Source organism: Trichosurus vulpecula, chromosome 3 (assembly GCF_011100635.1).
Source record: "Trichosurus vulpecula isolate mTriVul1 chromosome 3, mTriVul1.pri, whole genome shotgun sequence".
NCBI lineage: Eukaryota > Metazoa > Chordata > Mammalia > Diprotodontia > Phalangeridae > Trichosurus > Trichosurus vulpecula.
The window spans coordinates 204504084-204528501 of NC_050575.1; positions in this window are offsets into that span (position 1 = coordinate 204504084).

The window sequence follows — 24418 nt, forward strand, 5'->3', positions numbered from 1 at the left end:
CTTACTATTACTACTACTTCCATCACCACCACTACTATTACTGGGCAGCTTCCAATAAACTGTTGGGGCCATAGACCCTAACTCCCAGAGCTCTTTCCTTGGTTCCCACCCAGGGAGACCCCCCACAGAAGTTCAGAGCTGCAGTCCCATTGTAGCTCCAGGAACAAGAACCAAAACAAGGCTTGGAAGTTGAAAGGTCTTTCCAGGCAGGCCCTCTGGCTATCACTGCTTCCCTTGGGTCCTTTCAACTGAGCTGTTGTGTTTTGTTACTGGTTGTTTCTGCCCATCAGATCCTTGTGTTTTGGATTATTCCTCCCACCCCCCTGCCCCAGATGTATGAGCTTGCATTTTTTCAAGATGAATCTCATCATGTTATTTCCTGCCCACATTTCTAACTTCTTGTGGTCCCTCCAGAATATTCCCCTGTCCTCATAGACATTCAGGAAACCTCTCAGGGTAGAGTCTTCTGAAAAGTTGATTGGAATGCTGTTTAATCCCCATGTCCTGACTCTTAATGAGGACCCTGGAGGAGACAGGCCTAACCCTGACCCTTGCAGCTCTCAGCTCTCCTCCTGGCAGAGTTGAGGCAGGCCACTCCATTTTCTAGTTGCTGGGCCATGTAACTGTGGCTGATCCCAGCCAATGTAAAGGACTGTCTGTCAGTAAATTCTGGCAGAGCCTGATTCCAAACGACCAACTCAGAATATCTAGGCAGCATTCCCTTCCTGCCACAGGCTCCCCGTTACAAGACAGAGTTTTCGAAAATAGCCACACCTTTTCAGTCTAGGCTTCTGCTTCTCACTGGGGTGAGGGGTGGGGGATCTCACAGCTAGGCTAGGAAATTGAGTATTTCTTTTTCCCAGCTGCCCAGCCTAGTCTACCACACTTGAAGTGCCTCTAAGGAATGTGCTACAGTAGAAAGATGACTACTCTGGGAATTGGAAAATGAGGAAGGCTGCATGGTGGAAAAACCATGGGACAAGAGTTGGAGGACCCAGGTTCACATTTTGGTTCTGCCATTTATTCATTGAGTGACCTTGAGCAAGACCTAAGTTCTCTGGGTTTCAGTTTCTTCATCTATAAAATGGTCACCTCTGAAGCTTATTCTAGTGCTGACAGGCTAGAGTTGATGTTCTTTCAACTCCCCTTTTTGGAGATGCTACCCAAACAGCCCAGTTCTAATACCCCTAGCTTACCCTGGCTCTTTCTTGAAAACCTTGAGCCCCTAATTCATCCCATGGCGCCCCCTGAGGCTGAGCTGTGCTGCTTGATGGACAAGGGAGTGAAAACTCCCCTAATTCACCGTATCTTGCTGGATCCAGAGCATACTTCACACTACATCTAGCCATCCACCAAGAAACCATGGCCTACCTGGGCATCTTGCCATCTGCCTTATAATATGTACTGCTGTCCTCTTCCCCCATCACTCCAGATTGTTGTTACTATTGAAAAGGCCAAGGCTACCAACTTTCTCAGGTCTTCAGTCATAATCCCTGTGACCACTAGGATCCAAATTTCCTTTCCCTAGGCCCCACTCCTCTATCTGTGTTATAACTCCCAATTAGAACGAGACTTCTTTGAGAGAAAGGACTGTCTTATCTTTGTCTGTGGATCCCCAGGGTTTAATGTTGTGTGTGTGTGTTCAGTTGTTTCAGTCATGTCTGACTCTTTGTGACCCCATTTGGGGTTTTTTTGGCAAAAATAATGGAGTGCTTTGCCATTTCCTTCTTCACCTTATTTTACAGATGAGGAAACTGAGGCAAACAGGGTAAAATGGCTTGTTCAGGGTCACGCAGCCAGTAAGTGTCTGAGACTGGATTTGAACTCACAAAGATGAATCTTTCTGATTCTAAGCCTGGTACTCTATCTACTGTGCTACCTAGCTGCCCAGGGTCTAGAGTAGTAGGTACTTAATGAATTCTTGTTCATTCATTCAGAATGAAAAAGAAGGCTTGGTGAGATTTTGCAGGTCTAAGCAGATAATATTAACTTTGCTTTATTTCCAGAAATGGTTGCTGCATTTCTAGAGGGTTGTGATACTGATCTTTTTGTTTCCAGTACCCAATCAATCTGTTCTGGGTCTCAGTTTCTCCATTAATAAAATGGGAACAACAACCCTATCTCCATTGTATATTCTGAGAATTCACTAACTTCCAGAAAGCAGTGGGCAAAACTCTCCCAGAATAGAAAGTGGCCTTTGAACCATAGGTTTTTCCCCCTGGGCTCTGGACCTCTTCTCTTGTCAGGATACTCTGTCTCTGTCTCTGTCTCTGTCTCTGTCTCTCTCTCTCTGTCTCTATCTCTGTCTCTATCTCTCTCTCTCCCCTCTCTCTGTCTCCCCTCTCTCTTTCTCTCCTCTCTCTGTCTCTTCTCTCTCTCTTTCTCTCTCTCCTCTCTCTGTCTCTGTCTCTATCTCTGTCTCTATCTCTCTCTCTCCTCTCTCCTCTTTCTTCTTTCTGTCATTGTCTCTCTCTCCTGTCTCTGTCTCTGTCTCTCTCTCTCTCTCTTCCTCCTCTCTACTCTCTGTCTCTCATCCACTCCTATGCCTTCAATTATCACCTCTAAGCAGATGACTCCCCAATCTATATATTCAGAGTGAACTGAAATTCCACACCACTTAATTGCCTGTTCAGCATTTCTGTCTGGGTACCCTGTTAGCATCTCAAACTAACATGTCCAAAATGGAATTATCTTTCCCTGCCCAAATCCTAAACCCCCTTTCAGACTTCCCTATTTCTCTTGGTGTCACCACCATTTTTCCAATTTCTCAGGCCCATAACCTAGGTGTCACCTCTCGTTATTCCCTCTCACTCCACCCCCATATTCAATCAGTAGCCAAGCCTTTTAAGTTCTACTTCTACAACCTTTATTCCATCGGTTCCTTCATATCCATTCATTTAATCACCAATTTAGATCACTGGATTACCTCTCACATGAGCTATTATAATAGCCTCATTCAAATCAATAAGCATTTACTAAGTTCCTATTATGTGTCACACACTGTACTAGGCACTGAAGATACAAAGACAAAAGCAAAATAGTTCCTGCCCTCAAGAAGCTCATGTTGTATTGAGGAGCTTATGTTTTATGTACACGGAAAGGTACATACAATAGATTGATAGATAGATTGACAGACAGGTATACAAATATATATATATGTATATATATATATAATGTGTGTATGTATGTGTATTATATATATACATACATACATACATATATATATACATATACATATATATATATATATATGCAATATTCAAAAGTAATTTGGAGGAGGAGGAATACTAGCACCTGGAGTAATAAGAAAAGGCATCTAAACAGCAGATGTCACTTAGGGAAGTAAGGGAGGGAGCAAGCCAAGATGGCAAAGAAAAGATAGACACTCTCCTGAGCTCTCCCCCAAACCCCTCTGAACACCTTTAAATAAAGCTATAAAACAATTCCTTGGGCAGCAGAACCCACAAAAGAATGGGGTGAAATAATTTTCAAGACAAAGACAACTTAGAAGGTCAGCAGGAAAGGTCTGTTGCACCTGGATGAGAGGGGCACAGTACAGCATAGGCTGTGCCAGCATTGACTCAGGCATAGTCCCAGAAAACTAAGAACAGCTGCTTTCAGAGCTCTCAGCCCACAGATGGCAAAGTGGTTGAACAACTGGTCAGAAGGAGATTACAGAGGTCTCTTTGCTAGCACTGGGGTAGGACTCTGTTGCTTTGTCAATATTCAAATCTGGGTGTCAGTCCTGGGTGGCAATCCCAGGGGGAGGAGGAGCACTAGCACACCAGAGTTTGTGGCCGCAGTGGAGCAGGGACCCTAGTCACAGTTCCAGGGCAGAAAAAAGTGCTTGTGGTCACTCACAGACCAGAGCACAGGGCAGGAGAATAGTAAACACACCTCTCCTTAGATCATACCACCTTGGCATAACTGAAAACTTACAGGTCCCTAGAAGTATCTCTGAAAACAGCTGCCCAAAATCCCTGAAGCTTGGGAGAGTGCACCCTCCACCCTGGAAGCAGAGCCCTACTTTAACACAGAGTTAAAGGTCAAGAAATAGGTTGGGAAAATGAGCAAACAACAGAAAAAAAAATCTGCCCATAGAAAGTTACTATGATGACAAGGAAGATTAAAACATACTCTCAGAAGAAGATAACAGAGTCAAAGCTCTTACATTCAAAGCCTCCAAGAAAAATATGAATTGTTCTCATGCTATAGAAGAGCTCAAAATGGGTTTTGAAATCAAGTAAGAGAGGTAGAGAAAAATTGGGAAGAGAAAAGAGAATGATGCAAGAAAATCATGAAAAACGAGTCAATAGCTTGGTAAAGGAGACACAAAAAAAAATACTGAAGAAAATAACACCTTAAAAATAGACCAGGCCAAATGCTAAAAGAGTAGATGTCCAAAAAGCCAAGGAGGAGAAGAATGCCTTAAAAAGCAGAATTAGCCAAATGGAAAAGGATGTATAAAATGTCATTGAAGAAAATAATTCCTTAAAAATTAGAATTAAGCAAATGGAAGCTAATGACTTTATAAGAAATCAAGAAACAATAAAACAAAGACAAAACAACAAACAAAAAACAATAAAACTGAAAGAATGAAAAAATAGAAGACAAAGTGAAATATCTCAGTGGAAAAACAACTGACCTGGAAAGCCGATCCAGGAGAGATCATTTAAAAATCACTGGACTACCTGAAAGTCATGATTAAAAAAGATCCTAGACATCATCTGTCAGGAAATTAGCAAGGAAAACTGCTCTGATATTCTAGAACCAGAGGGGAAAATAGAAATTAAAAGAATCTACCAATCACCTCTAGAAAGAGATCTCAAAATGAAAACTTCCAGGAATATTATAGCCAAAATCCAGAGCTCCCAAGTCAAGAAGAGAATATTACAAGCACCCAGAAAGAAACAATTCAAGTACCATAGAGCCACAGTCAAGATAAAACAAGATTTAGCAGTTTCTACATTAAAGGATAGGAAGTCTTGGAATTTGATATTCTGGAGGGCAAAGGATCTAGGATTACAACCAAGAATCACCTACCCAGCAAAACTGAGTATAATCCCTTAGGGGGGAAAATGGATATTCAATGAAAGAGAAGACTTGCAACCATTCTTGATGAAAAGACCAGAGCTGAATAGAAAATTTGATTTTCAAATATTTATGTTTTTTTATTTAGTTTTCAGCATTGATTTTCACAAGAGTTTGAATTACAAATTTTCTTCCCATTTCTACCCTCCCCCCCACTCCAAGATGGCATATATTCTGGTTGCCCTGTTCCCCAGTCAGCCCTCCCTTCTGTCACCCCACTCCCCTCCCATCCCCTTTTCCCTTCCTTTCTTGTAGGGCAAGATAAATTTCTATGCCCCATTGCCTGTGTATCTTATTTTCTAGTTGCATGCAAAACCTTTTCTTTGTTTTTGAACATCTGTTTTTAAAACTTTGAGTTCCAAATTCTCTCCCCTCTTCCCTTCCCACCCACCCTCCCTAAGAAGTCAAGCAATTCAACATAGGCCACATGCCATTATGTATAACCCTTCCACAATACTCGTGTTGTGAAAGACTAACTATATTTTGCTCCTTCCTAACCTATCCCCCTTTATTGAATTTTCTCCCTTGGCACTGTCCCCTTTCAAAAGTGTTTGTTTTTGATTACCTCCACCCCCATCTGCCCTCCCTTCTATCATCCCCCCCTTTTTATCTTCTTCCTCCTTTCTTCCTGTGGAGTAAGATACCCAAATGAGTATGTATGGTATTCCCTTCTCAGGTCAAATCTGATGAGAGCAAGATTCACTCATTCCCCCTCACCTGACTTCTCTTCCCTTCCTACAGAACCGCTTTTTCTTGCCACTTTTATGCGAGATAATTTACCCCATTCTATTTCTCCCTATCTCCCTCTCTCAATATATTCCTCTCTCATCCTTTAATTTGATTTTATTTCTTTTAGATATCTTCCCTTCATCTTCAACTCACCCTGTGCCTGCTCTCTCTCTCTATATATATATACACATACATATATACATATATACATACTCACATATACATATATACATACATACATACTCACATATACATATATATACACATAAAATATATATATATATATATATATGTATATATGCATATTGCCTTCAGCTACCCTAATACTGAGGTCTCATGAATCATACACATCAGCTTTCCATGTAGGAATGTAAACAAAACAGTTCAACTTTAGTAAGTCCCTTGCAATTTCTTTTTCTTGTTCTTTTTCTTGATTACCTTTTCATGCTTCTCTTGATTCTTGTGTTTGAAAGTCAAATTTTCTATTCAGCTCTGGTCTTTTCATTGAGAAAGCTTGAAAGTCCTCTATTTTATTGAAAATCCAAATTTTGCCTTGGAGCATGATACTCAGTTTTGCTGGGTAGGTGATTCTTGATTCTTGGTTTTAATCCTAGCTCCATCGACCTCCGGAATATCGTATTCCAAGCCCTTTGATCTCTTAATGTAGAAGCTGCTAGATCTTGGATTATTCTGATTGTGTTTCCACAATACTCAAATTGTTTCTTTCTATCTGCTTGCAATATTTTCTCCTTGATCTGGGAGCTCTGGAATTTGACAACAATATTCCTAGGAGATTTCTTTATGGGATCTATTTGAGGAGGTGATCGGTGGATTCTTTCAATTCCTATTTTGCTCTGTGGCTCTAGAATATCAGGGCAGTACTCCTTGATAATTTCTTGAAAGATGATATCTAGACTCTTTTTTTGATCATGGCTTTCAGGTAGTCCAATAATTTTTAAATCATCTCTCCTGGATCTATTTTCCAGGTCAGTGGTTTTTCCAATGAGATATTTCACATTGTCTTCCATTTTTTCATTCCTTTGGTTCTGTTTTAGAATATCTTGATTTCTCATAAAGTCACTAGCTTCCACTTGCTCCAATCTAATTTTTAAAGTAGTAATTTCTTCAGTGGTCTTTTGGACCTCCTTTTCCATTTGGCTAATTCTGCCTTTCAAGGCATTCTTCTCCTCATTGGCTTTTTGGAGCTCTTTTGCCATTTGAGTTAGTCTATTTTTTAAGGTGTTGTCTTCTTCAGTATATTTTTCAGTATTTTTTTGTGTCTCCTTTAGCAAGTCATTGACTTGTTTTTCATGGTTCACAGTGATTTTCTTAAAGCTTAGACCTGACCATGTCATACATGCCACATTCAATAAACTCCAGTGGTTCCCTATGGCTTCTGAGATCCAATATAAAATTCTCGTTCTGGCTTTTAATGCCCTTCCAAACCTGGCCTCTTCCTACCTTTCCAAGCCTCTTATACTTTATGACCCTTCCATTACAATTCAGTTATACTGGCCAGCTTGACTTACCTTGCACAAAACACTCCATTTTCCACCTTTATACTAGCTCCTCCCATGTCTGGAATGTTCTCCCTCACTTCTGCCTCTTAGATTCCCTAATTTCCTTCAAGAAGTTAATGCAAATGCCACCTTCTACGTGAGGTTTTTCCTGGCATCCTCAGCTACTAGAGCCTTTCTTCCATCCACTCTTATATATCTTGTATGTGCCTAGTTATTTACACTTTCCCCTTTATCCCCAATTAGAATGTAAGTTCCTTGAGGGCAGGGGCTGTTTTTGCCTTTCTTTGCATTCCCAACACTTAGCACAGTGACTGGCACATAGGAAACATCTAATATCTCCTTGTTGACTGTGAGAGAAATCAAGAAAGATGAGGACTGAGAAAAGGCCATTGGATTTATCAGTAAAGAGATAATTAGGGACCTTGGAGAGAGCAGTTTTGATTAGTAGTGGAAACAGAAACCAGATTACAAGGAGTGGGAGGTGAGAAAGTGGAGTCATTGACTATTGACAGCTTTTCCCCCCAAGAGTTTGTCTATGAATGGAAGGAGAGGTATAGGAGAATAGCCCGAGGGGATGGTAAGAGCTGTGGTTGTTTTTTTTTTCTTTGTTTGTTTTTAAGAATAGGGAGACCTGGGTATATTTGTAGGCAGCCAAGAAGGAACCAGTGGATAGGGAGAGGTCAAAAATTAGGGAGGGTGGGAGAGATAATTGAAGAAATAAGCTCCAGTAAGAACCCAGGAGGGAATGAGATCAAAGGCGGAGGGTAGTTTTTGCATTAACCGGAAAAAGGGCCACCTAATCCTTGGAGGTTGGAGCAAAGGGAGATAGAATGAAGGATGATGCTAAACTGATTTGAAGTGTGCAATTAGTGAAGAGTAAGAGATCCCCATTGCTGTCCCCAATTTTTTAAGAGGTGGAGTTCCCTTCTGAGAGGGAGGATGAAAATAGTGATGTTTGTGGCTGGAAAAGACAATGCTGAGAAGAGCTGCGAAGAGGAGGTCTTGGGATTTCCCTTCCTCCAGGAAGCCATCCTATTAAACACACACACACACACACACACACACACCTATTTTTATGTAGCGTCAGCATAGCCTAACAGGTAGAGAGCTGGGCTTGCAAGCCAGGAAAATCTGGGTTCAAAACCAGCTATTGCTACTTACTAGCTGTGACCCTGGACTAGTCATTCAGCCTCTGTCATATATACTGCTCCAAAGTTTTGTTTATAATCTTAAACGAGACAAAAACAAGTAGTATGTATCAATAACATCCTTATCATTATTTTCATTTGCATCCTTACTATCATCCCAGCCCTCACTGACTTTACCCGTTGTCACCATCATCAGTATTTTGTTTAAATATCTACAAGATGCTAGGAGAATTATGGGAAAAGAGCACTAGGCCAAGAGTTAGGAAGACCGGCCTCAGACACTTACTAGCTGTGTAACCCCGTGCAAGTCACTTAGCCCTGTTTGCCTCAGTTTCCTCATCTGTAAAATGAGCTGGAGAAGGAAATGGCAAATTGATCCAGTATCTTTGCCAAGAGAACCCCAAATGGAGTCATGTAGAGTTGGATGTGACAGAAAAGACTAAACAACAACAAAGCTGCGGGGCTCTGTTCTTGGCCCAGTTCTGCTCAGTGGCTTTTAAAAAGTTTTATTTGTTTTTATATCGTAGTCATTTCTGAAAAAATCTCCCTCCTCCTCCCCAAGTTGAACTTTGCCTTATGACAAAGAAAAACAGTTAAATAAAAACAATGGCAACTACTTCTGACAGTGTGTGCAACATTCTGGTCCCATAGCCCCCCTCCATTCCTACTGAAAGGAAGGAGATACGCTTTATAATCTATTCCAGGGCAAGATGGGTTACTATAGCTATTGGTTTTTGCACTCAAATTTTAATTTATTTATTAATTTATCTACCTAGTTATGCATGTATTCTATTCATTTATTTGCTTGTTTGTTCATTCATATATTTAAGACTGGGCCTCCTTATCTAGTCCAGGCTGGAAGTGGAGGGGCTCTAATTGGCTTTGACCTGTTCCACCTCTGACCTGGACAAATTCTCCTCTCCGAAGGCAAACTGCCAGCCCCTCAACTCCCATGGGCTCATCGTAGCAATGCTCGACTTAGTGCAGACACCTGAGCAGCATAGCCCACTGTTACCCAGAACTCCCCAACTCAAGAGATCCCCAGTTATCATACCCAACTCACTCAGCGTCTGCTATAAAACCTCCAAGGCCATGGGAGCTGAATCTAACACAGTAGATTTCAACTGGGATAAATGAAAAATCCTAAAGTTAAAAACAAAAAGAAAAACCAAATGTGCAAAGACAGAAAAATGAAGGAATGCTTAGAAAGTTTGTGCAAAAGGTCTGGGGGTTTTAGTGGACAACAAGCTCAATGCGTATGATAAAGCAGCTAATAACAGCTAGAGTGGTCTTTGGCCACATTAAGAGAAATGTATGGGATCCAGACCAAGGAGGTGGTCTTTCTGTTGTACTTTGCGCTGATCAGGCCACATCTAGAGAACTGTATTCAGTTCAGTTTAGAAAGAACGATGACCAGTCAAGGTCTGGCCAGAGGCGGGCAGAGAAAGCCATATGAGGATCCAAGGAGAGAACTGGGAATGTTTAGCCTAGAGAAGAAAAGACTGGAGGAGGAGGAAAGGGGAGGAAGTTTTGGGTATGATATCTACCTTCAAGTATTTTAAGGGCTATAATGTGGAAGAGGAACTACAGGCAGTTAGGTCATGCAGTAGATAGAGGGCTAGGCTTGGAATCAGGAAGACCTGAGTTCAAATCCAACTTCAGACACATAACCAGTTGAGTGACCCTGGACAATCATGTAACCTCAGTTTTGTCAATGGGGATAATAATAAAATTATAAAATGGGGATGATAGTACCTCTTAATTCCCAGGGTCAGATGAGATACTATTCGTTGTTAACAGGATTTTTACTGAGCCAGTCTCCAACCTGAGAATGCTCGGAGCCAAGCTGCACAAAGCAGGCCTAGAGGCAGAAGTACTAGTAATTGAGTTGTTTAATTAATCAGTTTCAGAGTGAGGAATGTTCTCTTAGCCAAAGTAAAAGCACAAGTTATATACTTCAATCACAACTGGGAAAGGAGAGGGGAAGGTGGATTACAAACGATCATTTAGTGGCTTCGCCCACAAGAAACCCATAGTCCCACAATACAACAATTCTGGAGTCAAGTCTTTGGGCATTGTGACCACCTCCCCTAAAGTACAGAATCAAGTTCTGTGACGGGAACAGGTTCTTCAGTCTTTGATTCGCTTCACTTAAGGTCCAGTGATTGTGAGCATTGTCAGAGTTTTGATTCATCAGCCTAAGCGGCATTGTGGGCTCTGACTCCCAAGCCAAAGAGGTAGCTCTTGAGAAAACTAAATTATTAGTACATTCGTTACACATATGATATTGATTAATATGAAAATCATAAATTTCTTTCTCATTATAAAGTGCTTTGCAAACCTTCAAGAACCAAAGAAATGCTAGCTGTTATTATGACTCCTCCAGCTTGGCCCCAGAGGGCAGAACTAAGCATACAGATAATAGATGAAATGGTAGAGGCAGATTTTGGCCCCCAAATAAGGAAACTATTCCTGAAGACCAGAAGTGTCTCAAAGTAGAAAGGACTGCTTCAAGAGATCGTGAGCTAGTCTGTACAGAAAATCTTCAGGTGAAGATTGGTTAAAGATGGCTTAAACACTTTAGAGAAAGTTGTTGTGGGCATTCCAGCTGAGGGATTCAGATCTAGAATTCCAATTCTGGAAGGTTATAGTTCTATGATAAGAAGACAGGTCCCTGACCTACAATAGTTTACATTTATGCCTGGAAAATATGTAAATATATAAAAGAAATGCATAAACCAGCCCATGATTCATGGCAGTTGAAGAGTATGCCAAGGTGGGGGGAGGGAGCCTGTGATTAGGACTGGGTGGAGGAGGATTGAGAGCCAAGGCTGGAAGGAGAGAAGAGGGGGAGGACAGCTGAGCTAGGGGACCAGAGTAGGCAGGACCAAGAGCTTGTCCAAAAATTTCAAGTGGGGTCCAGCAAGTGATGGGAGGGAACAAGAGGCATCTTTGCCCGGCTGGATTGGAGGGCAGGGGGCCAGGCTGTCATGGAGGATGAGGTCAGTCAGATGAGGGGCTGCCAAGCAGTGAAGGACCTTGAAGCACATGATAGGAACCTGGAGCCAAATCAGAGACGATCTGTCTCTTTAGCCTTTTGCCAAAGGATTCCTTGAACTAGGATGTCTCTAGCTTTCAGTTCTGTGAGGGAATGTTTTCCCCAGTTCCATGGACAGATCAGATTCAAGCCTAAGACTTGAATATATGTGTCCTGAGCTAATATTCTTGTGCCTAAATAGCCATTTCTGCTTCCCTTTTAGGACAATCTGTTGGCACCAGATGACACTCCTGCTAATAATAATAAAATAATATATATGTAATATAATGACAATCAATAATAATAGTAGCGTGTGTGTGTGTGTGTGTGTGTGTGTGTGTGTGTGTGTGTGTGTGTTGCATTGCCCCAGTAGAATGTAAGCTTTTTGAAGGCAGGGACTGGACAGTTTTGTTCCAATGTCTAGAACAAATACTTCTACTTTTCTTTTTTAGCTGACCCATGATTTTGTGATAAAGAACTCCTTCTACCAATGAAAGTTGCCTCTTGCTCTGCAATTGACAACTTAAGAGAGTGTCCTGGGGTATACTGAGAAGGTAAGTGACTTGCCCAGGGCCACGAAGTCAGAATGTATCAGACGTGAGTGACTTGAGCTAGGGTCTTCCTGATTCTGAGGCTAGCTCTCAATTCCATCAAAGTTTCTTGAACCGAATTGAATTGAATGGGTGAATAAACAGCTAAAAAATAGTCTTCATGATGAATCTCAGAACCAGTTGATACAAGTGGCTAGGCCCCAAGTTTTTTAGCCTTTAGAATGGATTTTATTGTCAGGGGGAGTAAATAAATGCTATAACCTTAAAGGGAGGGTTTGGCTCTTAAAACCAGGCTTCTTAAAATTAAATATAAGGTAAGCCTTGGCTTCAAGGAGCTTATAATACCAATATATGTATGTGTAAAAATTAGAGAACAAACCAAGGCAAGCATGAGCCATCTTTGTCATTATGATCATCGGGAAAGTAATAGCAGAGCAGAGAGATGGCCATTTGAGAAGACTTTATGCTGTTTTTTTTTGCTGTTATTCAGTCAATTTGGTTGTACCAGACTCTTCATGACCCCATCTGAGGTTTCCTCTGCAAAGATACTGGAGTGGTTTGTCATTTCCTCCTCCAGGTCATTTAACAGATGAGGAAACTGGGGCAGACAGGGTTAAGTGACTTGCCCAAGATCACATAGCTAGTAAGTGTCTGAGGCCAGATTTGAACTCATGAAGATGAGTCTTCCTGACTCTAGGCCCAGTACTCTATCCACTGTGCCACACTAGATATGGCCTTGAAGCAAGGAGAATCAGAATCAGAGAAATGAAAGAGGAAATACTGTGAACAAAGATGTTGGAAGTAAGAATGAATATGTCAAATTGAGTGGAACTGAGGTGACCAGAAGGACTTGAATTAGAGGACATTGGATACTTATTTGTGTCCAGTGGTAGCCATGGGGGTGGGGGAGGGGGAGAAGAAGGAAGAAAAAAAAGAAAACAAAGAAATTCACATGATAACTTTACTATATATGTAAAGGAATAGCAAGTTGTACATAATAGATTTGCAGATTCATGTGAAATAGTCTTTTTTATTATACTATGTTATGGAAATGCTTGTTTTACTCCATAAATTAAAAAGAAAATAAACTTTTAAAAAATTCTACTGCACCACCCTATAAGGGTTCAAGACTGGGGATTGAGAGAATGGTAGTTAATGGAGAAGTTACATAGTCTGAAGATGGAAGATGAAAGGGCAGTTTGGAAATTGTTAAGTTTGAGGAGACTTTGGATTATTAACACGGAGATGGGGCTGGAACTGAAGTGAAAGGTCAGAGCTAGAGATGTAAATCCACATATGAGCATGCTTTTATTTCTGATAGGTATAGCAATAAGGCAAAATTCATGACCTCAGAGAGGACCATGGCACGCCTGAATGGTTTGGAATCATGAAGTATAAGGAATTCTCTAGTTAGAAGGCAGAGGAAGTATGACATTTATTTAGACTCCAGAGGATCAGATTCAAGGACCAATGCCCCCAATTTGATATTGTAGCAATAATATTCCAAAACCAATAAGTAAAAAGGAAATTATAACAAAATATTATAGCAGGGAACCAAACCATACTGTAGCTTCCCCTTGATGCTAGGGCCTTCCTATAAAAAGATCACTCACGAATCCTAACTCTCAGCTCAGCACTCCCTCCTACAGCTCTGACGACCCCTAGTTCCTTGATCTCTGCAGCTGTCTCTTGTTCAGCACTCTCCATTCTGCACTCTTTCTCGATGCTGGCTCTCTGCTTCTGAAACCTGCCCCTCTCTGCTGCACCCAGTCCTGTTCTGCTACTCCCAATTCTGGGCTCTCTTTTTGTACAGTCCTAGCTGTCATCTGATTGACTAGAACTTAGCTCACATACCACTGGCTCTGGTCTTAGCAACTCCCCTTAGGGCCTTGAGGGCTTCACACCCACATCAGTTTAGCACCTAGTAAATTGGGGCTTTAGGCCTATTCACAAACAAAGATATAATCAGGCCTTCCCACCTTGGCCACCTGAGCCCTACTGAATGAGTAGGGAAGATCTTTGATCAGATTAATGCTACGATGGGGAATTAATAATAACTCCTGATACCTCCCACTTCTGTGTTCATAGAATCAGATAAGATTGTAGATTAGAGCTGGAAAGACCCTAGAAACCTAGTTTCTAATTGAGGAAACTGAGGCCCAGGGAGGTTAAATGACTTGCCAAGTTCACTCAGGTAGTAAAAATCAGGATTTGAATCCAGGTCTTCTGATCCCAAATTCCACACCGTGTCTACCACACTCCCTCTTGCCCAAAGTAGGAGAAGGGTATTTGCTGTAGGGAGGGGGAGTAGTTTCCATGGAGTCTTTGACCTTTCCCACTTTGGGACTGAAAAAATGCAGATTATTGTAGCAGTCTCCCAGGTGATCCTTTACTTTGCCTCTTCAGGGCAAGGGTTACCCATGAATCAGGGGTCCCCAAGTGAACAAAAACCTTGAGGGGGTGGGGCCTGGACTGTTCTGGGTGGGTCTGTTTCTGCCCAGTGGTCCTTTGAGTAAATTCTTTTTTCTTCTGAGTAGCAGCCCACTTCCTGTTTTCCTTGGCTCTGCTGTTGCTGCTGCTGCTGCTGCTTGTGTGTGTGTGTGTGTGTGTGTGTGTGTGTGTGTGTGTGTGTGTGTTGTAGCCCCAGGCCAGCAAAGCCAGAAATGAGATCTGTTTCTAATCTTTGTTGTTATGCTGTCCAGGATGTTGGCTCTAGCAGTTTGTGCTGTGCAATACTCTCTGTTCTCTGCAGTTTTCCTCTTTCATCCTGACAGGGGAACCAGCCCCATGACTCTAGGGAAGAAGAGGAGGACCTTCCCTGTCTTCTTTCCACCTGCTAAGGTTCTTGGATCTCTCCTCTCTCCTCTGTATTGATAACACTGTTCCTGAGACGCAGTAAGGAGGCTGTAGAGGAATACTTGGGTTGGGATTTGTCTTTTAATCCCTAATTGTCACCACTACTATCTTCTCTTCCTTTTCCTCTTTGGGCACCACTCTAGTTGAAGCCCTCCCTGCCTTACCTTTCATCTGGACTATCGTAAGGGCCTCTTTATTCATCGGCTTTTGTAGTTCAAGTCTCTTCCTTCTCCAATCCAACTTCCATACTGCTTACCCATGGGCATGAAAATGGTACTCCCCAATCAACAAACTCCAATTGTTCCCAATTATTTCTAGAATCAATACTCCCTGTTACTCCCAGGGTCTCTTTTGGACATTCAATCCCCTTAACAACCTGGTTCCAATTGCTTCCCTTCAGCACTCTACAAAGTGGCCTCACTCTTCTTCACTCATGACATTCCATCTCATTTCTGGCCTTATACACAGACAGCTCTCACGCATGAATGCATTCTTTTCTCACCTGTACTCTTAGAACCTCTAGTTTTTTTCAAAGCTCAGTTATTTCCCTACTAAGGCCATTCCTGACCTTCCCACTCCCAGCTACTAGTGCCCCTTGCCATTACCTTGTATTTATTTTGTATATACCTATATGCGCACATGTTGTTGCCTGTAAAGATATAAGCTCTTTGAGGGCACAAATTGTTTTTATTGATCTTTATAATTCTAGTGCCCAGCATAATGCTTGACATATATCATTTGGGGGAAAGAAAGAGAACAGGATCTGTGATTTCACTAATATAGGTGAATGTTATGGTAATTAGGGTGGGACTTTTTTTTTTTTTTTACTGTTTTCTCTTTTGGAATGGTAATCAAATACCTTTGATGAGTTTTGCATTTCAAATGTAATGGCAAGCAAAGTAGACTTTCTGTTGTCTTTGTTTTGGAGTGCTTCTCAGCACTAAGGAATCTTTGATTGAATCGGGAGTCTTTGATGACCTTTTTACGTCAAGGGAAGACCTAGTTCACATGGGTTTGAGTCGCATGGTTGTGACTCCCTCTGACCCTGAAGAGGTGTATATAAACTCAGAGGTTAGCTGTTTGCCTTTGGAGCCACACTCATTTAAAGAGTGTTGGTGACAAGGCTCTGGTTAGCCATTGAAGTAGCCCCCCATGGCTTTGAAAAACCCAGATGTTGGTGCTTCTCTGGTAACTATGTATTGATATGTTGGACAGACAGCTAGAAGCCTGTCTGCTGGTTTGTGTTATTTGCTTTGTTTATGTAATTTCTGCTTGTAAATTCTGTTTGTATTCTCTCTGAAGTTCAGGGTGCTGGCTTTCCCCCCTGAACTAAATGAATAGTACTTGTATGTTTAATTAAAGTAAGATTTGTAAACCCCATGAAGTTACTTTCCTTAGAAAAGCAGATCAAAGGACCTGTGCTAGCAGCCCTTCTGTGTGCTGGTGCTGTTGGTCTTACACAGCCACAGTAGCGGCAAGTAGCATTGTTGTTACAGTAACTTCTGGTGGAGCTCCTTCAATCAATAGAGATTATTTTATAACATTGTATTTTATTTTTAAAAAGTAACCAATTATGTGAAATGATGAGCAGGATGGTTTCAGAAAAACCTGGAAAGACTTGTACAAACTGATGCAAAGTACAGTGAGCAGAACCAGGAGAACACTGTACATAGCAATATTGTAAGATGATCACCTGTGAATGATTTAGCTATTCTCAGCAATACAATGATCTAAGATAATTCCAAAGGACTCATGATGAAAAATGCTATCCACTTCCAGAGAAAGGACTGATGGAGTCTGAATGCAGATCAAAGGATACTATTTTTCAAAGATTATTTTCATGGTGTTTTTTTAATCAGTCTTCTTTCACAACATGTGTAATATGGAAATATGTTTTGCATGATTTTACATGTACAACCCATATCAATTTGCTTATTGTATCAGGGAGGGGAAGGAGGGAAAGAAGGAGAGAATTTAGAACTCAATATTTTAAAAAATGAATGCCCCAAATTATTTTTAGATGTAATTGGAAAAAATAAAATGTTATTTAAAATAAATTAACCAAAATCTACCTTTTCCCCACCCCTCACCCCCCATGAAGAAGAAAGAAAAAGAAAGTCCTTGGAACAAATATGTACAGTCAAGCAAACAAATATCTATTGGCAATATATACGTATACATACGTATATATATATACACATATATGTGTGCATATGTACATATACACATACACATATATTATATCTGCAATCTGAGTCCATCACCTCTCTGTCCCCAGGAGGGTAGCATGTTTCATCATGAGTCCTCTGAAGTCATGGTTGCTCATTTCACTGATCAGAGTTAAGTCTTTCAAAGTTGCTTATTTTAGTGAAATTGTTGTTATTATATAAATTGTTCTCCCGGTTCTGCTTAGTTCACTCTGTATCAGTTAATGCAAGTCTTCTCTGAAACCACTCCTTTCATTATTTCTTATAGCACAATAGTATTCTATCACATTCACATATGGCTTGTTCAGCCATTCCCTAATTGATGGGCACCCCCTCAGTTTCCAGTTCTTAGCCACCACGAAACATTTTGTGATAAATATTTTTGCATATATATGTGTCCTTTTCCTCTTTCTTTAATCTCTTTGGGATAGAGACCTAGAAGTGGTATCACTGAGCATAGCTTAATAATTTTTGAGGCATAGCTCCAAATTTGCTTTCCAGAATGACTGGAGCAATTCATAGCTCTACCAAGAGGGCATTAATGTACCGATTTTCCTTTTTTTTTTTGGTCATTTTCTTTTTTTTGTCTACTTTGCCAATCTGATGGATATGAAATATAACTTCAGACAACCAGTTCAGGTAAGTACCTTCTCAGCAATTTATATATAGTTTTAGAGAGCTGTCTAGGGGTACTATAAGGTTATGATTTACCCAGAGTCATATAGCTAGTATTTTAAAAAGACAAAACTTGAACCCAGTTTTTCTTGACTCTGGAGGCACTCTTCATACAATGCTACATAGCCTCTCATGCTACTTAGCACATAATAGATGCTCTTTTTTTCCTTTTTTCAAATTTATTATTTATTTTTAACATTCTTTTTTAAATAAATTTCTCTCCCTCTCTCTTTCCCACCCCTTTTTCCACCCACCAAGAAGGCAAGCAATATGCTATCAATTAAACATATGAAATTATGCAAAAATTCCCATATTAGCCATATTTCACAAAAGCAAGAAAAATAGAGAAAGTGAGAAAATTAAACTTCAATTTACACTCAGAGTTCATCAGTTCTGTCTCTAGAGGTGTATAGCATTTTTTTATAATGAGTTTTTTCCAATTTTCTTAGAGCATTGTGTTGATCAGAGTAGCCAATTCTTTTACAGTTGATCATCATTATAACATTGCTATTACTGTGCCCAGTAATCTCCTGGTTCTTCTCATATCACTTTTTATCAGTTCGTATAGGATTTGTCATATTTTTCTTTTCTGTGGAAACTACCCCCTCCTCATTTCTTATAGCACAATAGTACACCTTATAATCATTTGACACAACTTGTTTAGCCGTTCGCTAATTGATGAGCATCCCCTTGATTTCCAGTTCTTTGTCACCACAAAATTGCTGCTATAAATATTTTTGTATGGATAGGTCCTTTTCCTTTTTCTTTGATCTCTTCAGGATACAGACCTAGAAGTGGTATTGCTGGATCAAAGGGTATCCACAGTTTTATAGCCCTTGGGGCATAGTTTCAAATTATTTTCCAAAATAGTTAAGCCAGTTGGTTAGATTGAGTTCACAACTCCACTAACATTTTTGCCTTCTCCTCTCCAGCATTTGTCATTTCTAATAGGTAGGAGGTGGTACATCAGAGTTGTTTTAATTTGCATTTCTCTAATCAATAGTGATTTAGAGCATTTTTTCATATTGCTTTGATATTGCTTTATTGTCTTTGGCACCTTTTAGCAAAATGTAATTTCCCTGATTATCTCTTTTAATTGGGTTTATTTTTGCTTTTGCTTTGTTCCAGAACATGATTGCTATTCTTGCCTTTTTTACTTTAGCTGAAACATATTAGATTCTGTTCCAGCCTTTCATTTTAACTCTCTGTGTGTCTTTCTGTTTCAAGTATGTCTCTTGTAAACAACATATTATTAGATTCTGGTTCCTAATTTACTCCGTTATCTGCTTCCATGTTATGGGTGAGCTTATCCCATTTACATTCACAGTTATGATTACTAACTGTATTTCCCTCCCTCCATCCCATTATCTTCAGTCTCTCTCTCTCTCTCTCTCTCTCTCTCTCTCTCTCTCACCCCCCCACCTCTCTCCCCTATTCCCCCTTCATTATAAAAGTTCTTCCTTGCACACCACTTTTATGTGAGAAAATTTCCCTCATTCTCCCTCTCCCTTCACCCTTCTCCCTGTTCATCTTTCTGTCTCCCTTCTTCATTCTTTTGGGAGATCATTTCAACATAATTAACATACCCATACCCTCTGTCTATGTAAACTCCTTTTAACTGCCTAATAATGATAATGTTCTTAGGAGTTACATGTATCATCTTCCCATATAGGAATGTAAACAGTTTTACTTTCGAGTCCCTTATGATTACTCTTTCATGTTTACCTCCTTATGCTTCTCTTGAGTCGTCTATTTGAATGTCAAATTTTCATTCGGCTCTGATCTTTTCATCAGGAATGCTTGAAACTCCTATTTAATTAAGTATCAATTTTTCTCCTGGAGGATTCTACCCAGGTTTGCTGGGTAGGTGATTCTTGGTTGTAGTTCTAGCTCTTTTGCCTTCTAGAATATCATATTCCAAGCCCTCCACTTCTTTAATGTGGAAGTTACTAAATGTTGTGTGATTCTGACTGTAGTTTCATGCTATTTGAATTATTTATTTCTGCCTGCTTGCAATATTTTCTCTTTGACCTGGCAGTTCTGGAATTAGGCTATAACATTTCCAAGGGTTTTTATTTTGGAATTTCTTTCAGGAGATGATCAGTGGATTCTTTCAATTTTTATTTTATCTTCTGGATCTAAGACATTGGAGCAGTTTTCTTTGATAATTTCTCAAAAGACAATGTCTAGGTTCTTTCTTTGATCATGGCTTTCATGTAGTCCAATAATTCTTTTTTTTTTTAATCTTTTTTTGAGGGGGGAAAGCAGGCAATTGGGGTTAAGTGACTTGCCCAAGGTCACACAGCTAGTAAGCATGTCAAATGCCTGAGGTCGGATTTGAACTCAGGTCCTCCTGACTCCAGGGCTGATGCTCTACTCACTGCGCCACCTAGCTACCCCCAATAATTCTTAAATTACCTCTTTTCAATCTATTTTCCAGCTCAGTTGTTGTTCCAATGATATATTTAAAATTTTCCTCTATTTTTTTCATTCTTTTAACTTTGTTTTTATTGTTTCTTGGTATCTCATGGAGTCATCAGCTTTTTTTTTCTAATTCTAATTTTTTAGGGATTATTTTCTTCAGTGAATTCTTCCTCTTTTTTCCATTTGACCAGTTCTACTTTTTAAGGAGTATTTTTCTTCAGTAAATTTTTGTGCCTCTTTTATCATTAGGCCAATCCTGTCTCTTAACATGTTATTTTCTTCAGTATTTTTGTTGTGCCTTTTTTACCAAGATATTAATTTTCTTTTCATGATTTTCTTGATCATTCATTTATTTTCCCACTTTTTTCTTCCAGGAATTCTTGTTGGGTTTGGGTTTAATTTGCATTTTTCTTTGAGGCTTTTTGGGTAGTTGTTTTCACATTATTGTCTTTTTCTGAGTTTATGCTTGGTCTTCCCTGTCTGTGTGGTAGCTTTTTATGTCAAATTCTTTTTGTTGTTGTTTGCTCATTTTTGCAGTTTAGTTTTTTTACTTTGAACTTTATGTTAAAGTTGGGTTCTGTTTACCTGGGGATGGGAATGCTCTGTCCCAAGCATCAGGCTTTTTTAGTGATGCTGTTTTCAGAGATAGTTCTAGGGGTCTGCAAGTTTGGGGGGCTTCTAAAGTGGGGTGATTCTAAGATAGATGTGGTCACTGCTTTCCTGGTCTGCGCTCTGGTCTTTATCTAGCTAGGTCCACCAGCCCCCAGTCTCCCACAGCTACAAGTACTAGTGCTCCTCTTTGCTTCGGAACTGTGACCAGGGTCTCTACTCCCTTATGACCAACCCCCAGTGTTTCTTTCCACCCTGGAACTGCAACCCAGAACATATGGGTAACAGAGTTGCCAATCAGCCCCAGCTGTACCCAGTGCCAGCAAAGGATCCCTGTGATCTCTTCATTAGCAGTTGTCTGGTCCCCTTACCATCTCTGGGCTGAGAGCTCCAGAAGTTGCTGCTGCAGCCACTGTTGCTGCTGCCACGTGTGGACTCTGGGCAGATCTCCACCCTCGTATTCTCTTGCTTACTTTTCAAGTTTTCTTCGGCTGGAAAAATATCTCACCCTGACTTTTTGTTGGCTCTGCCACTCCAAAATTTGATTTGAGGCATCATTTTAAAGTTGTGTGGAGGGGACTATTGAGAGAGTTCAGCTAGATGGCTTCTCCTACACTGTTATCTTAGATGCCTAATAAATACCTATTGATTCACTGATTCCTATTCTTTTCATAGAAACACAGAATTTGAGAGATGAATGGGGCCTCATCTATCACGCCGCAGAATAAAGGAATCTACACCATAAAATACCTGACAAGTGGTCTTTCAGCCTTTGCTTGAAGACTTCCAAGGAGAGGAAAGCCTACTATTTGTCTAGGCCAATCAGCCACTTTGAAATTTGCACCCACTGTACCTAAATCTCCCCTCTAGGAGAATTCTCTCTAGTTTGGACTGGGACCAAACAAAACGTTTGATTTTCTTCCACACGATAACACTGCAAATACTTGAGGACTTCCCCCTCTCCCACTCCAGTTTATGTGAACTTCCTATGACATGGGTTCAAGGTCCTTATCATCCTGGTTACCCTCCTCTGGATGGTCCCAAGCTTAACAACATCCTTCTTTTTTTTTTTGAGTGGGGTTAAGTGACTTGCCCAAGGTCACACAGCTAGTAAGTGTGTCAAGTGTCTGAGGTCAGATTTGAACTCAGGTCCTCCTGACTCCAGGGCCTGTGCTCTACTCACTGCGCCACCTAGCTGCCCCCAATGTCCTTCTTACACTGCATCCCCCAGAAAAGAATTGTGGTCTGACCAGAGCAGAGAACTATGTAGACTATCACATCCTTATTCTTCAAAGTTTATACCTCTTAATTCAGCCCAAGATTGCATTAGCTTTTCTATTCTAATTTTCCCCTCACTTTATCATTATCTCTAAAGCCTTTTCCTTCTGTTCTCATCATCCTTGACCTCCCTATGATGTTTGACAGTGCTGACTCTGCTCCTCCCTGCTTCTGAATAGTCTCTATCCTTGATTTCAGACAATGCACTCTCTTAATTCTCTTCCAAATCTTCTGTATTGCACTATTGCTTTTCTTCCTCTTTTATTGGCCCCTCTTCCTTGTCCTAAAATCTTAAGGTGAGTGTCCCCTTACCAAAGGTACTATCCTTGGTCCCCTTCTGTTTTGTATCTATATTGTCTTTGTTTGATCTCATTTACTTCTATAGCTTCAACTATCACTCCGTTCAGATGATTCCCATATCTATACATCTAGTTCTGATCTCTCATCTAAAGTATATATTAATATCTTTAATGGCTAGGCAGATCTCTACCTGAATGTTCCCACAGCATATCAAACTCAACATGTATCAGATTGAACTTATGATTTCTTCCTCTTAACCTGCTTCTCCCTCTGACTTTGCTATTTTCATCACTGATATTACCATTCTCCTAGACCCCCATGTTCAATGACTTAGTGTCACCTTTGATACTGCCCTTTCCTTCACCATTCACATGGGGTTACTATGTCTTGTAGTCCACCCATATTTGATACCTACTTGTTTGGCCACTCCTTCTCAGTCTCCTTTGCCGGACCATCATCTATACTCCACACCCTAACAATGAGTGTACTCTAAGGCTCTGATCTGGCTTCTCTTCTTTCTCTAGGCCTTGGGTGACCTCATTTAAGTTCCTGTGGATTCAGTTGTCACCTCTATGCCAATCCCTCTGAGATCTGTATATCTAGCCCTACTCTTTCCCCTGAGCTCCAGTCGCACATCACCAACTGTTTCTTGGATATTTCAAACTGGGGGTTCCATAAGCATCTCTAATGTGGCATGGTACAAGAACACTGGGTTTTAGAATTAAAGGACTTGGTTTAAAATTCTATCTTTAATGCTTATTTCCTGTGTGACCATGAACAAGTTGTTTAATCTTATTAACTCCATTTTTTCTTCTACAGAAGAAGGGGATTGGATTAGCTGTTCTCTGAGGTCCTCTCTAGATCTCTGATTTTATGCCAAAACCAGAACTTATTACTTTTACCCTGAAACATACTTTTCTCCCTAAATTTTCTATTTCTATCAAGGGCACTTCCATACTTTTAGTCATCTAGGTTCACAAGCTTGGAGTCAGTCATGATTTTTTACTTCCCGCCCCTCTCCACCAAATCCAGTCATCTGTCAAGCCTTGTTGGTTTTACCTCCACAAAATCTCTCACATCTGTCCCCTTCTCTCCACTCACACAGACACCAACCTAGTCCAGGCCCTCAGTACCTCTCCCCTAGACTATTTGAATAGCCTCCCAATTGGTCCCCCTTTCCTCTTTTCTGTCTTCTTTCTAATCCATCCTTTACATTATCGTCAAAAATAATCCACTATGTCACTCCTATTTTCAAAAACCTTCAGCAGTTGGATTATTTTCATTGCCTCTGATTTGGTCTCTTTGACCTATATCTCCCCCCTCTCTAATCCATACTGCAAATAGCTATCAAAGTGCTACCCCTCAAGCTCAGGTATGACCATGCCACTCCCCTGTTCAAAAAGTTCCAGTGGCTTTCCCATTGAATCTAGAATAAAATGTAAACTCTTTGGTTTGGCCGTTAAAGTCCTTCACAATCTGGCTCAAGTATCCCTTCCCAGGTGTTGCTACAAATAGTAACTTTTATCTACTGTATGGTCCAATGAAACTGGACTACTTACTATCCTTTCTAGTCCATCTACTGTCTTTCCTTTACCTGGGCTGTCCTCCATTTCTGGAATATTTATCTACTTATATACACATGGGTTTCTCCCTTGTAGAATGTAAAATCCTTGAGAGTAAGGACCATTGAGTTTTTGTCTTTGTATTCTCAATGTATAGCATAGTTCCTGATGCACAGTCAGTGTTTAATAAGTGCTTGTTGACTGATTAACAGATAAAGATGAGAGTAAAAGCATAGGGAAGATAGAACACTGACTTTTGACCCAGATCCAGGTACCTCCAAATGCCTCACTTCCCTGAAATGTCAAAATGTGGTTGTAGCCATGGTGAGGTTTGAGTCTTTGTTGGAAAGTTGTGAAAATGTTACTCTTCTCCCTTCATTTTTCTTATGCCCCTGTCACTGTTGAAATCTGTAATAAAGATAAACTAAGAA